The sequence below is a fragment of the Schistocerca americana genome, chromosome 2 (assembly GCF_021461395.2).
Source record: "Schistocerca americana isolate TAMUIC-IGC-003095 chromosome 2, iqSchAmer2.1, whole genome shotgun sequence".
Lineage (NCBI taxonomy): Eukaryota > Metazoa > Arthropoda > Insecta > Orthoptera > Acrididae > Schistocerca > Schistocerca americana.
Window position 1 is genome coordinate 937,587,687 of NC_060120.1, and position 20,794 is coordinate 937,608,480.

General features: G+C 43.6%; 1 protein-coding gene across 1 annotated transcript in view; it reads left to right on the forward strand.

The window, feature by feature from the left end:
• Positions 1-1,111: 1,111 nt before the first annotated feature.
• Positions 1,112-20,794, forward strand: part of LOC124595551 (transmembrane protein 181) — a 231,276-nt gene continuing 211,593 nt past the window's right edge. The window contains exon 1 of the mRNA XM_047134331.1: positions 1,112-1,263. The gene's annotated coding sequence lies outside the window, so the exon portion shown is untranslated. The remainder of the gene's footprint in view (positions 1,264-20,794) is intronic.

The window sequence follows — 20,794 nt, forward strand, 5'->3', positions numbered from 1 at the left end:
TGAAAAGCGACTTGTGCGTCGATGGGTATGAAATGATGATGACAACACAACACCCAATCTCCGACCCAACCGGGAATCGAACCCGGGCCCGTAGGATTAACATTCTGTCGCGGTGACCACTCAGCTACCGGGGGCGGCCTTTCGTTGAACGGTAGCAATTTAATTTTTTTACGTTAGTTTCTTAAAATACTGGCAAAATATGGCTTGAAAATTAGTTGTCTTTATGATTTTACTGGTGGTCGATGGAACAAATAAATCCTAGTAGGAGGAAGGTTAAACGAGACAACAAATGTGGAATGCGGGGACTCTTAATACCTGAAGGACTTCCTCATAGCCACGCTGAAGAATTATCATCTTGGGATCATTCAACAGACCATTCTGGTGTCACAGTTGGCAAAAATAATCTCCAGGGATAGGGCGTTGGGGTGCCGTCTATATTTTATGAACGTGAGACTCAGCAGGCATCTGACTACTCACAGCGGCGACTACGTCCAATTTTGTTCGCCATACAGGATTTCACAAAAACTGCGATCAATGCACTTGATCTTGCCAAGCAATGTTCTGCAGTTTTTCAAGTTTTTTGTTATGTTTCTAATCCGTCTTTAGTTAAACTTGGGTACATATGTGTTGCAGGCTATTTCCTTTTGACACAATAAATAAATAAATGACTACTTTTGCTATACAGAATTACCACATTGTTTTTGTACATTTCAAACACGAAATGATTTCTAACATTATTTCTTTATTTGTCACAATGATTCTGCGATTTGTTTATCGCTGATAATGTGTGTTACGCTTCGGCTAAGTTTCATTACACTTGACACATAAAGTTCTGTTTTATCGCTATTTTCGTCATTGTTTCTCTGTGATTTGTGGACCCTAGTTTATTATCTGAAAAGGGCTCATAAGTCGCACGTTTATTGCACGCATAATCCAGTAAACGCCGTGTGGTCAGCGAGGACGTCACACGACAGACAACGTCAAGATAACGCCCGAAGCGGCGATTGTGGACGGCTGCACGCCAGACGCAGATCAATAACTGGCTGCCATGACAACAGCCCCCTCCCCTTGGCCACTTCGCCACCGCCACCGCACCACGGGCTAGCTTTACGCCTGGCGACCTAGTTCACTGCGTGTGTACGAGTTTGCACGCTCGTCGTCAGGTCGACGTAGCGGATCATCGCATCCGACGGGTTTCACACGATACGAACTTCATGCCGTCCATGGGTCTCCGCGGAAGATAGCTTTAACCAGCTGAAAGAGGTTAGTGAAGGTAGTTAAATGGGCCTCCGGTAAAATTGGGCTCGGGATCCACGCTTTCACCTCGTTTCTTGGCACTTATACGTCCAGAAACACAACCTACATTTAGGTACCCGCGCATCGCTTGCTAAATGCAGAGGTTACGAATTTTTGGTGACATAATATTAAAATGTGCCACCTGTGCAATAATAGTTTCAGTGTATTGCGTCACTGCAGAACCAGCGTTTGAAAAACTTAATAAAGCTGTAGGTGCAATAAAGCACAAACAAAATAAGAAGGGTAGTAATTTCGGAACAATAGTCGCATATATGTGTTGTCTGTGTACAAGGAAACACCTGTTCCGGTTGCAACTGACAATTCTGAGAATTGTGTGTGCACAAATATCTCTGGATGTAAAATATGTACACACGCTGTAGTCTAATTGAAAAATCGCCTAAAAACCAGTTATGAAACTGAAAGGTAAATGCGATCTATTTTAATAAATGAAAATGAATCAAAAACTTGTTTCACAAAATATTGTTATTATCTTTTATTTTACATGGTTGAGATTCTTTTTCAGTAGTCCTATGTTACTTACTATTAATTTAATTGATGCCATTTTGGTTTTGAATAGACACGCGTTGACGTAAAATTACAGCTTGGAATAGGCAAAATAAATGAAACCGCGTTGTATCTTAATCATTATTGACAATGAGAAAAAAGACTGTCAGTAATGTAAGTGAGAACTGGTCTGGTAAACTATTAGACTATCGTTGAGATCTGCAATGATAACACGCATAATTACAAACATCATACAAAGTGTAATTTGCTGCAACGTTCTACGAATTTTAATTGAAAGTTCGTAGTGCTGGTGTTTCCTCATTAATTCAGAACATAGTTGAAAGATATTACTACGTCTCGTGTGTCTGCCATTTAAGGTTTTTGTTTATGTTTTTTTCAGCGACTGAGATATTCCACAGCAAAACTATGACGTTGTGGGCGATTGGCGTATTTTTGTTGATGACATAGGGAGATGTTGCCCAGAATCGAAATTACTTTTTGATAACAATATTTGATAGGATCTCACTTAATATCGTATGTGGTTAGAGAGTTGTCACAGTCATTAAAATAGTGATGCGAAATCCTGTTTATATCTATAATTTTCAAATAGAATCAGGTGTTGCTATTTTTCCGCGAAGAGTAAACGACTAGCGGATTGCAATGCATGCAAAATAAGAAAACGGCTGACTTACGGAGAGAATTGTATTTCAATTTCTTTTGTGTTGATTTACTGCAAATTCGCTAACAATTCATTGTCGTCATCTCTTCATTTGTAATGAACGATTCAATTTATCACTGTAGCTGACAATATATCAGATTTTGAGCTTGAAATTCGACATTTTTCTTAACATTAAGTCTGTTATGTAACGCTATGTTGAAATGTGGCATTTGATAGGAGATGTAGCATGACGAAAGACATTGTTTATTTACTTTCACTATTTGTTTTGAAGTACTCGCTATGACTGCCGCATGTAAAACAGAACGTAATTGAACTATACGTAAGAAAAACTGTTTTCAGGTGAAGGAACAGGGACGAAAAATGTGGAATGTTCAGAGATAACCTACTAGGGGTCTGCAAATAAACATATACGCAGTAAGCTAGGAGAAGTATTATGGTAGAATGCAGTACTTTATCTGTTCGGTGTTACATTTAAAATTCAGTGAATGCTTCTTCCTAACTTTTCTAATATGTTCACCGACAACAAACCGTTGTTTCGTGTGACAGAAGCACAGTAACACGACATAACATACCATATGAATGCCGAGAATCGTCGCTGATGTAGAATAACTTTTATGCTTAGTTTTAACTTGAAACAGCTCTGCAGCATTGTAAAACGAAAATTATTTTTAAAAAAAGGTTCAAATGGCTCTGAGCACTATGGGACTTAACTCCTGAGGTCATCAGTCCCCTAGAACTTAGAACTACTTAAACCTAACTAACCTAAGGACATCACACACATCCATGCCCGAGGCAGGATTCGAACCTGCGACCGTAGCGGTCGCGCGGTTGCAGACTGCAGCGCTTAGAACCGCTCGGCCACCCCGGCCGGCAAAATTATTCGAACGAACTATTATAGTAAACTACTTCAGCTTCAGGCATGTGAAAAATGTGATAGCCAAACACCAAAATAAATCACGAACTGCGATGTAAAGATCGAAAGCTGCACAACTGAACAGGCGTAAAAAATTAATAACCCAATAGACAATCATTTTTAATTATGTATTTGCGTGCTTCGCATCTTGCATATTTCTATGTTAATAATCATCCATGAGCAGTTTTTTTACTCATTAGTGAGCCAGAGATGTATGTGCACATCCTTTTTAATGACTACAGAAAATAATGTGTGTGAAATCTTATGGGACTTAACTGCTAAGGTCATCAGTCCCTAAGCTTACACACTATCTAACCTAAAGTATCCTAAGTACAAACACACACACCCATGCACGAGAGAGGACTCGAACCTCCGCCGGGATCAGCCGCACAGTCCATGACTGCCGCGCCCAAGACCGCTCGGCTAATCCCGCGCGGCCTAATGACTACAGCTCGTGTTCTACGACAATTTGTACAATGATTTAACCGGTATAAACCTGTTTTGTTGATACAAGAGTAAAAATTTGTTTATGTTGTGAAAATTAAGCTTTAACTGCGCATTTCTGGGTTTATTACTATGTAACTTAGAAAGTTGTCCACGATTATTCGAGAATAATATCAGCCTTATCCTTTGGCAGCAGAAGAATACGAAAAAAGAAATTCTTTCTCCATATCCAAAGTCTGCCACTTATCTGACATGCGAGTGAGCCGATGAGATCATCCAGTGTTCATATCTCTACAAATTTACAAATTTTACACCTAGGTACAGGGAACAAAAGAAAAATTCGGAGTAGGTATTAAAATCCATGGAGAAGAAATAAAAACTTCGAGGTTCGCCGATGACATTGTAATTATGTCAGAGACAGCAAAGGACTTGGAAGAGCAGTTGAACGGAATGGACAGTGTCTTGAAAGGAGGATATAAGATGAACATCAACAAAAGCAAAACTAGGATAATGGAATGTTGTCTAATTAAATCAGGTGATGCTGAGGGAATTAGATTAGGAAATGAGACACTTAAAGTAGTAAAGGAGTTTTGCTATTTGGGGATCAAAATAACTGGTGATGGTCGAAGTAGAGAGGATATAAAATGTAGATTGACAATGGCAAGGAAAGCGTTTCTGAAGAAGAGAAATTTGTTAACATCGAGTATAGATTTAAGTGTCAGGAAGTCGTTTCTGAAAGTATTTGTATGGAGTGTAGCCATGTGTGGAAGTGAAACATGGACGATAAATAGTTTCGACAAGAAGAGAATAGAAGCTTTCGAAATGTGGTGTTACAGAAGAATGCAGAAGATTAGATGGGTAGATCACATAACTAATGAGGAGGTATTGAATAGGATTGGGAAGAAGAGGAGTTAGTGGCACAACTTGACTAAAAGAAGGGATCGGTTGGTAGGACATATTCTGAGGCATCAAGGGTTCACCAAGTGAGTATTGGAGGGCAGCGTGGAGGGTAAAAATCGTAGAGGGAGACCAAAAGATGAATACACTAAGCAGATTCAGAAGGATGTTGGTTGCAGTAGGTACTGGGAGATGAAAAATCTTGCACAGGATAGAGTAACATGGAGAGCTGCATCAAACCAGTCTCAGGACTGAAGACCACAACAAAAACACACCTAGGTACATGCATGAGTCGACGGGTTCCAATACTGGCTCACTGATGTCGGAATCATTAGCTAGTATTTTCCAGAATTTGTGAAGTGCACAATCTTACATTTTTTTTACATGAAAAACAACTTGCCAATCTTTACTTCACTTTGAAATCTCATCAAGATCGGATTGGATGTCGGTGCGGCTTATTTCAGACAGTACATCACAGATAACTGCCTCATCAGATATCCTGAATTTACAATTGATATTGTCTGTCAGGTCACTGACACACAATTTGAACCTCAATGGTCCCCACACGCTTACCTGTGGCATGTCTGAAGCTGCTTCCACTTCTTTTGGTGACATTCCATTCCAAATGGAAGGCTGCGAACTCCCATCCAAGAAGTCCGCAATCCAGTCACACGGATTGTTTGATGCCGCATATAACTACACTTGTGTCAATAAGCGAACCGTTGGCGCGTACAGAGTTAAATGTTTTTTGGAGTCAAAAAAAGCCTCCACCTGACTGCCTTGATCCACGGATTTCAGGATTTCATGTGAGAAAAGTCCAAGTTCGGTTTTGCATGTCCGTTGTTTTCGGGATCCATGTTGACTGGCATGGAGGAGGTCGCGTGGGCTGAGATCCTTCCATTAAGATCCTGCGTCATCTTAAAATGCGTAAATAAAAAAAATACATATCCACCGTTCGGTCATGTTACACCAGTAGAATTTGAGTATTTTATCGTTTACCCATTTTACTCATATAAGTGTATGCGCCTGTACTAACAGAAGGATTTTAATGAAATTGACGGTGGCTGTGGAAGCCTACGTAATTATGGCTTGTCCTGGTTTAACAGAACACCCGTTTCTAGAATGTGCCACGCTGCGTCTTTCTAGGGGTTGCACAACTGATTTTGGAATGCGATTTTCATCCATTCCCTTTGCATTTCTGCCCAATTCTTTGTGATATTTGTAAATTTTTGCCTCTAAAATTAGAGATATAACTCCTTTCTGATAGGATAGTACGGTAGGTTCTAGAGAACCCCTTTCCTACACTTCAGATTTCCTCGGAGCGACTGCTTTATTGAGCTTCCGAGTGTTCTGTCGAGTTGAATTTTTTCCATTTTATGTGCAATATTTCTTTTTAAGTGCTGCGGGTTTTGCTATTATGTGGAGGCCTACTCGCTTCCTGCACTACAGCCAGACTGTGTTTCCGTAGGAGTCTACCGATCTTTCCAGATACTTGGTCAACAGAAAATAGGTAAGAGATTTTTGACTTCTCTTCCTCGGTCTCAGTCTCCACCTCTTTCACAGACATTCTTGAGTTTGACTGCATCATTCTTTCAGTTTGATGATTTCACTACCCAATCCTTCGGTACACTATTCGGCGAGGTACTCCACGTTTGAAAGTGTACGAGCTCTGTAGGCCAGAATCTTTAGCATCGAATTTCTTTGTGACGGTTGGTGATGGCTCGAGGCGTGGAGATAGTACACTATTAACTCATTTATGCTGCTAACTTCGCATGTTAGTACCCATGTCTCACCGTTATCCAACTGAGTTAAACAATTATCTTTTCGTTTAATTTGTCTTTCTTTTTGGTCATAGTTCCATTGGGTCCTTTACGTAAGTATCCTGAGAAAGTCTACTAACAAAGTTACAAGAATCGGCTTTAAATGATTACTCTAGGGATATACTACAACCTCTTACGTATCGCTCACACGTCGTAAGGCTAGAATTAGAATAATTACTGCACGCTCAGAGGCATTCAAACAATCATTCCCCCGCGCTCCATACGTGAATGGCACATAAGAAACCTTAATAACGGGTGCAATGGGACGTACCCTCTGCCATGCACTTCACAGTAGTTTGTGGAGTATAGATGTAGATGTAGATATGGTGAAGGGAGCATCATATACTGATACCAAAAGATGCTACGAATGACTAGTATCCACTCAGGATGAAAGTGTCAGAAGGAAGGAAGATTTATAAATTTACTGAACACTTACAGTGAGTCCAAAAAGTATTCGTCCAGCTGCAATTTTTTTTTAAATTAAGTATATGTCACGTGGAAGAAAGGGAACATAAAATGTAAACTTCTAGTCATATGCAACGAACCTTGGTTAAGTCATTTTTATTGATGGACAAGGAAATAAATAACATCCATCGCGATAGCAAATTTGACAAAATGGAGGATCCGTTCAAGGGCTACTTCAAAAAGTATTCGTCCACTCACATTTTTTTTATTTACAATCAAAAATTAATATTTAGTGGGGTTTCTCTTTGCAGCTATTACTTCTTCTAGTCGTCTCGGCATTCGTCTGGAAGTGCTTCTTTTAGGTCTCTCGTGTCAGAAATGTGTCTTCTCCTGATGCTGTCTTCCAGTACTTTCCAAAGCTGTTTAATAGGATTAATGTCTGGGCTCTGAGCAGGGGTGTTTAATTGTTTTGGGGTATTGTACAGGAGCCACTGCCTTGTATTTAGAGCCGTATGCTTTGGGTCGTTATCTTGTTCAAAAATGTAATTTCCTTGCAGACCTAATTTTTCGACGCTAGGATTCAGATTTTTTCCCGAATTACCGCACTTTCATCCTAAGGTACACGTATCCATATGATTTTTAAATCTTTGTAACAATTAGCACATTGTGATATTTAAACAAAATACACTAATATCATATGTCAAACAATTAGCACACCTGTATTCCGAATTACACAATCAGCGCTGTGCAATGCTTACAGCGTTCTTAGATGGAGATGTTATGATGATGGCGCATGTTAGGAAGATCTGTAGCGCCAGTACAAAAATGCGATGAGATGGGTGTCAATAAAGGATCCAAAATTATTAAAACGTGGCTGCAAATAAAGACATAAAGAACGTCCTAAAAACTTGCAAACTCTCTCTCTCTCTCTCTCTCCCTCTTAAACACGCACACACACACACACACACACACACACACACACACACACACACTCACTCACACACACGCAAACAAACACAAAACAACGAGTATCATAACGTCAGATGTAATACACAATGATAAGGGAAAAAGCGAAAGGAAGTAAGTAAAAGCAGATGCCTTCGGATGGCTGGTCACTGGAATGGAAGGGATGAGCCAGCCGCTCTGCAAGACACTAAAATCTGTAGCTTAAAAGCTTACGCCAGAGTTTAGACAAGTCACAGATTTCCAAAGCTTGACCACACTTGTCCCGTCATCAGCTAGAATAGAGGACAGATCCGTAGCTAAATTTGCTTATGCCCACTTATTACAAAATAAAATGCGCTCAGTTAAAATGTAACGTACAGTAATTTGCACGCCACAAGTATCACAGACCGGAGGGTTGTCTCACCCGATTAGAAAGCCATGCGTTAGACGAGACTGTCCAATTCGGAGGCGCGTCAGAGCCACTTCATCCCGCCGAAGTGACCGGCAATAGGACCGCCACGGCCAGACAGTTTGCTTCACCAAGCGCAGTTTATTGTCTGTCACTACCAGCCACTCCTCCCCTAACTCTGTTATCTGCGACTCAACAACGAGATGATAGCCTGCAAGGGAATGGCACACTGTGTACCGCTACGTTCCCTGCAAGCTTCCTTGGCGACTTTGCCTGCATTTCATTTTCACAAATTTCCATGTGCTCTGGTCCCAGCAGAATGACACCTCCTTCCCCTACCGCTGTAGGACGTACAGATGGTCATGTGTGAAATTTCAAATGGCTCTGAGCACTAAGGGACTTAACTGCTGAGGTCACCAGTCCCCTAGAACTTAGAACTACTTAAACCTAACTAACCTAAGGACATCACACACATCCATGCCCAAGGCAGGATTCGAACCTGCGACCGTAGTGGTCGCGCGGTTCCAGACTGTTCGCCTAGAACCGCTCGGCCACACAGGTCGGCAGGGTCATGTGTAAACTGGACTATTTTCTCTGTTGGGTCCTAGAAGCGTCATGACACACAACAACAGCAAAGGTAATCCAACCATTACCTATAGTACTTGATTCAGATGCTTTTGAAATGGAAAAATTCAATTTAAGTCCTAAAAAGTAATTAGGACCTGACAATATAGGTAAAGATGCAATCTTCTTCAGATTTGTTATCTTCTTACTCGTACCTGGTGCTGGTAAAGTACCATAGGTGCCAGTAATATTGACCAATTGTTTGTAGACCAGCATTCGTCTGCGATTGTAGAACACTAAGGACATCGGAACTGATGAGAAACTATTTGCCCTGCAGGCGGCCCATCTGCTCCATGAGATGACGTCATTATTTTATAGTACGCCATAAATTATACCACCATTTTGCAGAATATGCCATGATGACATTAAATTATAGTAATTGGGTCGCGCACCGTAATGTCTATGTGCCTTAACCTCGTACTAGGTTGGTGCATGAGTTCGTTGCGTTTATGTTTTGCATGTCTGTATTCCGGTTACTATGGATTTATTTATCAGTTGTCATTTTTTTATTTGTAGTTCTCCCTTGCTATATGAGTTTACATACTCTTATTTTGTCATTTGGAGATACTGAGTGGAGCTGTGGACGCTAGAATATTGAATGCGAAGAGGAGGTCAGAGGAGGAGGAGATTAGTGTTAAACATCCTGTCGACAACGAGGCTATTAGAGACAGAGCAGAAGCTCGGATCTCGTACGGATGGGAAAGAAAATCCGCCGTGCCCTTTCAAAGGAACCATCCCGCCATTTGCCTGAAGCTATCTTGGGAAATCACGGAAAACCTAACTCAGGATGGCCGGACGCGGGTTGGAACCGTCCTCCTCCAGAATGAAAGTCCAGGGTGCTAACCACTGGCCACCTCGCACGGTAAATGTCAAGAGGAGAAATCGGAAGATTTCCGACATTCTTCTATCTGAGCTCAATAGAGCGGCGACAGCAGCGTACGCAGCCAAAAACATGTGCTTCGTGTTTGGGGATCATACCATTGGACAGAGCACGACAAGAAAATGGCTTTCTCGTTTTAAGGAGGATCGTTCTGGCATTAGCGACTCTCCACGTTCAGGAAGAAACGAAGATCGTTTAAACGCATTAATCCACGTCAATGTACTCGAGAACTGGAAAATGTGATGAACTGTGGTCATTCCACCATCGTGCGGCATTTGCATGTAATGGGGAAGGTCCAAAAATGAGTGCTCTCAGCAAAAACCACAAAAATCAGCGGGTGGCCATATCTGCATCTCTGCTTTCTCATCATGAATTAGCCGGCCAGAGTGGCCGAGCGGTTCTAGGCGCTACAGTCTGGAACCACGCGACCGCTACGGTCGCAGGTTCGAATCCTGCCTCGGGCGTGGTTGTGTGTGATGTCTTTACGTTAGTTAGGTGTAAGTAGTTCTAAGTTCTAGGGGACTGATGACCTCAGAAGTTAAGTCCCATAGTGCTCAGAGCCATTTGAACTATTTCCATCATGAATTGACTCGTGAACAACATCGATCTTTGCCATCCTGAATCGTTACTGGTGTGACGAGGAATGGTGTCTTAATGCTAAGTTAAGAAGTTAAGTCCCATAGTGCTCAGAGCCATTTGAACTATTTCCATCATGAATTGACTCGTGAACAACATCGATCTTTGCCATCCTGAATCGTTACTGGTGTGACGAGGAATGGTGTCTTAATGCTAATATAAGGAAAAGAAAAGAATGGTTAGCCCAAACAAAGCAGCAGGTTCCCATACAAAGACCTGCGGGCGTTCACAAAAGACAATGTTATGCATCTGGCGGAACAGGGACGGTGTGGTGTACTACGAATTGCTTCCCCGAGGTGAAACCATCACTGCTGACGTTCATTATCAAAAACTGAGAAGTTTTGCAGACGCATTCCGAGAATAACGACCAGGAAGACTACGTGGGTGATGCTACTCCACGATTACGGCCGCCCACAGTCTGCTAGACTGTGGCTGGGAAGTCTTTCCGCACCCGCCTTATTCACCTGAACTTGCGACCTCCAATTTTCACCTTTTCCGCTCTCTATGAAAGAATCTTTAAGGAACTTGCTTTTCAGACGAAAATGCGCTCCGAACACGGCTCTACATCTCCATCTACATGGATACTTTGCAAATCACATTTAAGTGCCTGGCAGAGGGTTCATCGAACCACCTTCACAATTCTCTATTATTCCAATCTCGTATAGCGCGCGGGAAGAATGAACACCTATATCTTTCCGTACGAGCTCTTATTTCCCTTATCTTTGTGATCGTTCCTCCCTATCTAAGTCGGTGTCAACAAAATATTTTCGCATTCGGAGGAGAAAGTTGGTGATTGGAATTTCGTGAGAAGATTCCGTAGCAACGAAAAACGCCTTTCTTTTAATGATGTCCATCCCAAATCCTGTATCATGTCTGTGACACTCTCTCCCATATTTCGCGATAATACAAAACGTGCAGCCTTTCTTTGAACTTTTTCGATGTACTCAGTCAGTCCTATCTGGTAAGGAGCCCACACCGCGCAACAGTATTCTAAAAGAGGACGGACAAGCGTAGTGTAGGCAGTCTCCTTAGTAGGTCTGTTACATTTTCTAAGTGTCCTGCCTTTGGTTAGCCTTCCCCACAACATTTTCTATGTGTTTCTTCCAATTTAAATTGTTCGTAATTGTAATTCCTAGGTATTTAGTTGAATTTACGGCTTTTAGATTAGACTGATTTATCGTGTAACCGAAGTTTAACGCGTACTTTTTACCACTCATGTGGATGACCTCACACTTTTCGTTATTTAAGGTCAACTGCCACTTTTCGCACCATTTCGATATTTCTTCTAAATCGTTTTGCAGTTTGTTTTGATCTTCTTATGATTTTATTAGTCGATAAACGACAGCGTAGACGGCTGATCAGATTGTCTCCCAAATCGTTTATATAGATAAGGAACAGCAAAGGGCCTATAACACTACCTTGGGGAACGCCAGAAATCACTTCTGTTTTACTCGATGACTTTCCGTCTATTACAATGAACTGTGACCTCTCTGACAGGAAATCACAGATCCAGTCACATAACTGAGACGATATTCCATAAGCACACAATTTCACTACGAGCCGCATGTGTGGTACAGAGTTCTCCGCCTTAAAATACACGTGATTTCTACAGTCGCGGAATCGAAAAGTTACCCCAGCTTTGGCAGACTGTTGTAAATTCTGAAGGAGAATACGTTACTGATGAGTAAAGTCTCTGTTATGTGTATCTGTTTTGTTAAATTAAATTTATGGAGAAACGCTACGGACTTATGCAGCAAGCCAATAAATTAAGTAGTACAGGGTGATTCAAAAAGAATACCACAACTTTAAAAATGTGTATTTAATGAAAGAAACATAATATAACCTTCTGTTATACATCATTACAAAGAGTATTTAAAAAGGTTTTTTTTCACTCAAAAACAAGTTCAGAGATGTTCAATATGGCCCCCTCCAGGCACTCGAGCAATATCAACCCGATACTCCAACTCGTTCCGCACTCTCTGTAGCATATCAGGTGTAACAGTTTGGATAGCTGCTGTTATTTCTCGTTTCAAATCATCAATGGTGGCTGGGAGAGGTGGCCGAAACACCATATCCTTAACATACCCCCATAAGAAAAAATCGCAGGTGGTAAGATCAGGGCTTCTTGGAGGCCAGTGATGAAGTGCTCTGTCATGGGCTGCCTGGCGGCCGATCCATCGCCTCGGGTAGTTGACGTTCAGGTAGTTACGGACAGATAAGTGCCAATGTGGACTCTCCATACAGTTGATTGTGGAATTTGCAGCTCTCTGCTAGCTCTGCGAGTCGATTTTCCTGGGCTGCGAACAAATGCTTGCTGGATGCGTGCTACATTTTCATCACTCGTTCTCGGCCGTCCAGAACTTTTCCCTTTGCACAAACACTCATTCTCTGTAAACTGTTTATACCAACGTTTAATACACCACCTATCAGGAGGTTTAACGCCATACTTCGTTCGAAATGCACGCTGAACAACTGTCGTCGATTCACTTCTGCCGTACTCAACAACACAAAAAGTTTTCTGTTGAGCGGTCGCCATCTTAGCATCAACTGACGCTGACGCCTAGTCAACAGCGCCTCAAGCGAACAAATGTACAACTAAATGAAACTTTATAGCTCCCTTAATTCGCCGACAGATAGTGCTTAGCTCTGCCTTTTGTCGTTGCAGAGTTTTAAATTCCTAAAGTTGTGGTATTCTTTTTGAATCACCCTGTATAATTATGCTGCTTATGATTCTTCCTCTCTCTATGGTGCACATTGCACAAATGATGGGCTCATGCAGCTGAACTAAAGAGAAAGTGGGAGGATGGGATGGGTTTTCCGCCGCAGAGCCATGGGCTTGACCAGGACACTTGCCAACTTCATTTTCCCACGAATTTTTTTTCGCACAAGTGCCCGAGACGTGACCTGGGCATGTGTCAGCCTCAGCCGGCGTGAAGGGGTTGGGAGTGAGGCTTCCGGTATGTCTTATCTCATCACCACGAGGTGAGATAGTTATCTGTCCAAGTTCTCTCCTTGACACACTAGTACTACACTGCATATCACTTGGCACCCATACTATCACGCCAGGCGCTAGGCATTTATGACGATGAGAAATGCAATCTGGCAATGTTCATTTTACTCGGAGCCTCCACAGACGGATACGTCCATTGTGATGCTATACATAAAAGACGCGCGGGGTAGCCGCGCCGACTCAGGCGCCTTGTCACGATCCGTGCGGCTCCCCCCGTCGGATATTCGAGCTATCCCTCGGGCGTGGGTGTGTGTATTGTTCATAGCGTAAGTTACGGGGGCAGTTCAATAAGTAATGCAACACTTTTTTTTCTCGGCCAATTTTGGTTGAAAAAACCGGAAATTTCTTGTGGAATATTTTCAAACATTCCCGCTTCGTCTCGTATAGTTTCATTGACTTCTGACAGGTGGCAGCGCTGTACGGAGCTGTTAAAATGGCGTCTGTAACGGATGTGCGTTGCAAACAACGGGCAGTGATCGAGTTTCTTTTAGCGCAAAACCAGGGCATCTCAGATATTCATAGGCGCTTGCAGAATGTCTACGGCGATCTGGCAGTGGACAAAAGCACGGTGAGTCGTTGGGCAAAGCGTGTGTCATCATCGCCGCAAGGTCAAGCAAGACTGTCTGATCTCACGCGTGCGGGCCGGCCGAGCACAGCTGTGACTCCTGCGATGGCGGAGTGTCCGAACACACTCGTTCGAGATGATCGACGGATCACCATCAAACAACTCAGTGCTCAACTTGACATCTCTGTTGGTAGTGCTGTCACAATTGTTCACCAGTTGGGATATTCAAGGGTTTGTGCCCGCTGGGTCCCTCGTTGTCTAACCGAACGCCATAAAGAGCAAAGGAGAAGCATCTGTGCGGAATTGCTTGCTCGTCATGTGGCTGAGGGTGACAATTTCTTGTCAAAAATTGTTACAGGCGATGAAACATGGGTTCATCACTTCGAACCTGAAACAAAACGGCAATCAATGGAGTGGCGCCACACCCACTCCCCTACCAAGAAAAAGTTTAAAGCCATACCCTCAGCCGGTAAAGTCATGGTTACAGTCTTCTGGGACGCTGAAGGGGTTATTCTGTTCGATGTCCTTCCCCATGGTCAAACGATCAACTCTGAAGTGTATTGTGCTACTCTTCAGAAATTGAAGAAACGACTTCAGCTTGTTCGTTGGCACAAAAATCTGAACGAACTTGTCCTTCTTCATGACAACGCAAGACCTCACACAAGTCTTCGCACCCGAGAGGAGCTCACAAAACTTCAGTGGACTGTTCTTCCTCATGCACCCTACAGCCCCGATCTCGCACCGTCGGATTTCCATATGTTTGGCCCAATGAAAGACGCAATCCGTGGGAGGCACTACGCGGATGATGAAGAAGTTATTGATGCAGTACGACGTTGGCTCCGACATCGACCAGTGGAATGGTACCGTGCAGGCATACAGGCCCTCATTTCAAGGTGGCGTAAGGCCGTAGCATTGAATGGAGATTATGTTGAAAAATAGTGTTGTGTAGCTAAAAGATTGGGGAATAACCTGGTGTATTTCAATGCTGAATAAAACAACCCCTGTTTCAGAAAAAAAATGTGTTGCATTACTTATTGAACTGCCCTCGTAGTTTAAGTTAGATTAGGCAGTGTGTAGGCTTAGGGTCCGATGACCTTAGCAGTTTGGTCCCATTAGACCTTGTTGTTGTTGTTGTGGTCTTCAGTCCTGAGACTGGTTTGATGCAGAGCTCCATGCTAATCTATCTTGTGCAAGCTTCTTCATCTCCCAGTACCTACTGCAACCTACATCCTTCTGACCTTACCACAAATTAAATTAATTATACATAAAACCAAGATTCAGAAAGGACGATGTCATGGCAGTTCTACACTGACGCGACAAAGTCATAGTAAACCTCCAAATATCGCGTCGGTCCTCTTTTTGCCCTGTGTAGTGCAGCAACTCGACGTGGCAAGGACGTCTGAAGTCCCCTGCAGAAATATTGAGCTACGCTGCCTCTGCAGCCGTCCATAATTGCGAAAGTGTTGCCGGTGCAGGATCTTGGGCACGAACTAATCTCTAGATTATGTCCCATAACTGTTCGATGGTAACCATGTCGGACGATCTGTGTGGCCAAATCACTCGCTCAAATTGTCTGGAATGTTCTCCAAACCAATCGCAAACAATTGTGCCCTGTGTCATGGCGCGTCGTCATCCACAATAATTATATCCCTCCTTGTTTCTACATCTGCATCGATACTCCGCAAGCCACCGTACGGTACGTTGCGGAGGGTACTGTGGTGTCGCCGCCAGACGTCACACTTGCTAGGTGGTAGCCTTTAAATCGGCCGCGGTCCGTTAGTATACGTCGGACCCGCGTGTCGCCACTATCAGTGATTGCAGACCGAGCGTCGCCACACGGCAGGTCTAGTCTGAGAGACACCCTAGCACTCGCCCCAGTTGTACAGCCGACTTTGCTAGCGATGGTTCACTGTCTACATACGCTCTCATTTGCAGAGACGACAGTTTAGCATAGCCTTCAGCTACGTCATTTGCTACGACCTAGCAAGGCGCCATATTCAGTTACTATAATTACTTCAAGAATGTATTCTGAACAGATAATATTGTGAATCATGTGCCGTCAAGAGCGACGTTCATCATTAATGGATTAAAGTTAAGTATCAAACTAATTACGTCCGCTTTCTGAATTCTCATTCCTTGTCATGTTCCAGACCTCACGTCGGTATAGTTCCCTCCTCACGCCAGCCTGCGTGAGCTAAAACACGTGCATTTCGGCCTCCACTCGTAACACGGTGTTGGCTCTTCTGCTAACACAAAAGGTACTCTCTACCACTGCTTGTCATTTTATTTCCTGTTCCACTCGCAAATAGAATGAGGGAAAAACGTCTGTCTGTACGCCTCCGTATGAGCCCTAATTTCTCGTATCTTATCTTCGTGCTCCTTACGCGCAATGTATGTTGGCGGCAGTAGAATTGTTCGACAGTCAGCTTCACATGCCGATCCTCTAAATTCTCTCAATAGTGCTTCTCGAAAAGAACGTCGCCTTCCCTCCAGATATTCCAATTTGAGTTCCCGAAGCACCTCCGTAACACTTACGAGTTTTTCGAAACTACCGGTAACAAATCTAGCAGCCCGCCTCTGAATTGCTTCGATGTCCTCCTTCAATCAGACCAGGCACGGATCCCAAACACTCGAGCAGTACTCAAGGATAAGTCGCACCAGCATCCTATATGCGCTCTCCTTTACAGTTGAAGGCTCTTTCTAAAATTCTCTCAATAAACCGGTCGATCAATCGCTTTCCCTACCACACTTCTCACATGCTCGTTCCAACTCATATCGCTTTGCATCTTTATGCCCAGATATTTAAACGACTTAACTGTGACACTAGTAATATTCTATCCGAACATTACAGGTTTGATCTTCCTATGCCGCGCGGGGTAGCCGCGCGGTCTAGGGTGCATTGTCACGGACCGCGTGGCTCCCCCCGTTGGAGGTTCGAATCCTCCCTTGAGCGTGGGTGTGTGTATTGTCCTTAGCGTAAGGTAGTTTAAGTTAGCTTAAGTAGTGCGTAAGCTTAGGGACCGATGACCTCAACAGTTTGGTCCCATAAGACCTTACCACAAATTTCCAGTTTTGATCTTCCTACTCATCCGCATTAACTTACAGTTTATCCACATTGAGGGCTAGCTGCCATTTGTCACACGAACTGGAAATTTTCTCCAAGTCGTCTTGTATCTTCCTGTAGTCACTCAACTTCGATAACTGCCGGCCGCGGTGGCCTAGCGGTTCTAGGAGCTTCAGTCCAGAACCGCGCGACTGCTACGATCGCAGGTTCGAATCCTGCCTCGGGATGGATGTGTGTGATGTCCTTAAGTTAGTTAGGTTTAAGTAGTTCTAAGTTCTAGGGGACTCATGACCACAGATGTTAAGTCCCATAGTGCTCAGAGCCATTTGAACCTTCGATAAGCTACTGTACACCACGGCTTCATCAGCAAACAACAGCAGACTACTGCCCTCCTGTCTGCCGAATCATATATGTATATAGAGAACAACAGAGGTCCTACCACACTTCCCTGGGGGACTCCTCAAGATACCCTTGTCTCTGATGAACACTCGCCGTCGAAGACAACATACCGGGTTCTATTATTTAAGAAGTCTTCGACCCACTCACATATCTGTGAACTTATTTCACATGCCCGTACCTTAGTTAACAGCCTGCAATGGGGCACCGTGTCAAAAGCTTTCCGGAAATCTAGAAATATGGAATCTGTCTGTTGCCCTTCATCCGTAGTTTTCGCACGAGCGATGCTTTCTAAAACCACGCTGATTCGTGGATATAAGCCTCTCAGTCTCAAGAAAGTTTATTATATTCGAACTGAGAGTATGTTCTAGGATTCTGCAGCAAACAAAAGTTGGGGATATTGGTCTGTAATTTTGCGGGTCCGTTCTTTTACTTCGTTTATATACTGGAATCCCCTGTGCTTTTTTCCAGTCGCTTGGGACTTTGCCTCGGAGAGAGATTCATGATAAGTGCAAGCTAGGTAAGGGGCTGTTGCCGTAGAGTAGTCTTTGTAAAATCGAACTGGGGTTCCATCCGGACCTGGTGATTTATTTGCCTTCAGATATTTCAGTTGTTCTCTGCGCCAGGTATGGTTATTGCTATGTCATCCATGCGGGAGTCTATGCTATGGTCAAATGACGGTACGTTTGTACGATTCTCCTGTGTAAACGATTTCTTCAAGGTGAAATTTAAAACTTCAGCTTTCGTTTTGCTATCTTCAACTGGCACACCAGACTAGTGAACAAGGGACTGAATGGAAGCCTTAGACCCGCTTAGCGATTTTACGTAAGACAAGAATTTCCTCGGGTTCTCTGTCAGATCTTCTGCTAACGTGTGACGATGCTGGTTGTTGTATACTTTGCGCTTGGACCTTTTTACAGACGCACGAATCTGTACTAACCTTCGCTTGTCGTCATATATGCATTCCCTTTTGAACTGAGAGTGCAACAGCCTCTGCTTCCTCAGCATCGCCGCGCGGGGTAGCCATGCGGTCTAGGGCGCCTTGCCACGGTTCTCGCCCCCCCCCCCCCCCCGTCGGAGGTTCGAGTCCTCCCTCGAGTACGGGTGTTGGTATTGTCCTAAGCGTAAGTTAGTTTAAGTTAGATTAAGTAGTGTGTAAGTCTAGAGAGCGATGACCTCAGCAGTTTGGTCCTACAGGAACTTACCACAAATTTCCAAATTTCCTCAGCATCCGCCGAATTTCCTTATTAAACCATGATTGGTCTTTTCCGTCCTTAATCACTTTCTAGGCACATAACTCCCAAGGTCACGATTTACAATCTGCTTAAACTTTGCCCATAATTCCTCTACATCCATCTTACTGGAACTAAATGATGCCAATTCACTATCTATGTGAGATGTTAATAGCTGCTTATTCGCTCTTTCTAGCAGAAACACTCTCCTGGCCTTCTTGACTGATTTATTAACTTTCGTAATGGTTCAAATGGTTCAAATGGCTCTGAGCACTATGAGACTTAACATCTGTGGTCATCAGTCCCCTAGAACTTAGAACTACTTAAACCTAACTAACCTAAGGACATCACACACATCCATGCCCGAGGGAGGATTCGAACCTGCGACCGTAGCAGTCACGCGGCCTTTCGTAATCATAGTTGCTATTATGACATCATGATCGCTAATCCTCGTTTCTGTACTGACATCGTCGGTAAGGTCTAGCCGATTGGTACCTACAAGGTCTAAGATACAAGGTGTCCGAAAAGTCTTTCCCTGATTACATAAATTGATAACTCAGGCTAGAAGTAAGATACAAATATGAAACTGGTGTCTAATTGTTTACTAACTACCAAAGTTTTTTCACACATCAGTAAACTTCCACATGAGCACCCTTGGTAGCACGTAGCACATCCAGGCGATATTCAATTTCCGTCCACACATTAACCAACATCACTGGAGGGATCGATTCAACGACTGTGGTTATCCGTTGCCGCAGGGTTTCAAGATCTGGTACACGTGTTCGGTAGGCCTCGTCCTTGACATAACCCCATAAAAAGAAGTCTAATGGGGTTATGTCAGGAGAGCGTGGAGGCCAAACCGTTGGCCCATCACGACCAACCCATCACCCAGAAAAGGTCATATCGAGATAGGCACGGATGTCCAAATCCCAATGAGGCAGTGCACCGTCTTGCTGAAACAAGACATCCGGGTGATACTGAAGCAGCTGAGGAACAGCATACAGTTGCAACATGTCCAGATACACTGCAGATGTGATGGTAGCCTCAGCGAAGAAGATTGGCCCGATAATTCGATCGTGCAATAGCGCGCACCAAACATTCACCTTTGGACTGCCTCTGGTGCACTCCATGACCTCGCCAAGGGGTTATGAACCCCAAATGCGCACATTATGACGATTCACTACTCCACTGACAAAAAAGGTCGCTTCGTCGGAAAAGGTAATTCGTCTGAGATAACCATCATCGTCCTCAATACGTGATAGCATTTCGACCGCAAAGTCATATCGACGTGTACCGTCATTGGGCAACAAGGCCTGAACGATTTGCACTTTGTATGCACTAAACAATAAACGTTTGTGTAAAATGTCATGGAGAGAGCTTTTTGGCATCTGTAAGTCACGTGAGGCCCTGCTCACCGATTTCTTCGGACTTCGCAGAAAAGACTGCTTCCACCCTGTCTGCTGAGGCTCTTGGTCGACCAGACGTCGGAAGGTCAGCAACCGATCCTGTGTTCTCGAACTTTTCATACCAGGCTTTAATGCTCTTGACATCAGGTGGATTCCTTCCAAATGTTGTCTGGAAGTGTCTCTGCACTGTGATTGGTGATCGTGGCTCATGGTACCACAGGACACACTGTGCCTTCTCCTGATTGTTTAACATGGCTTCTTGGGCACTGCACCTCATCCACTACTTACGTACTGCGAACCTAAAACAGAAAAAAACTTTGATAGCTGTAAACAATTCGACACAAGTTTCATATTTGTATTTTACTCCAAGCCTGAGTTATCAATTTATGTAATCAGGGAAAGACTTTTCGGACACCCTGTACTTGCAGTGTGTGTGCGGTGCCGAGCTAGATGCTCAAGACAATTTTCAGAAAACGTGTTCAAAAGTATTTCGCATGACTGTCTGCAACCCCCCCCCCCCCCCCCCCCATCGCCTCCCCGCCCCCAATTAATCCATAGATATCCCAGTCCGTACTCGGCAGGCTAAAGTCGCCTCCAAACAGTACTGCATGATCTAAGTATTTACGCGCTGTTGACTGTAGAGTTTCTGTGAGTGACTCTAGTAAAAAC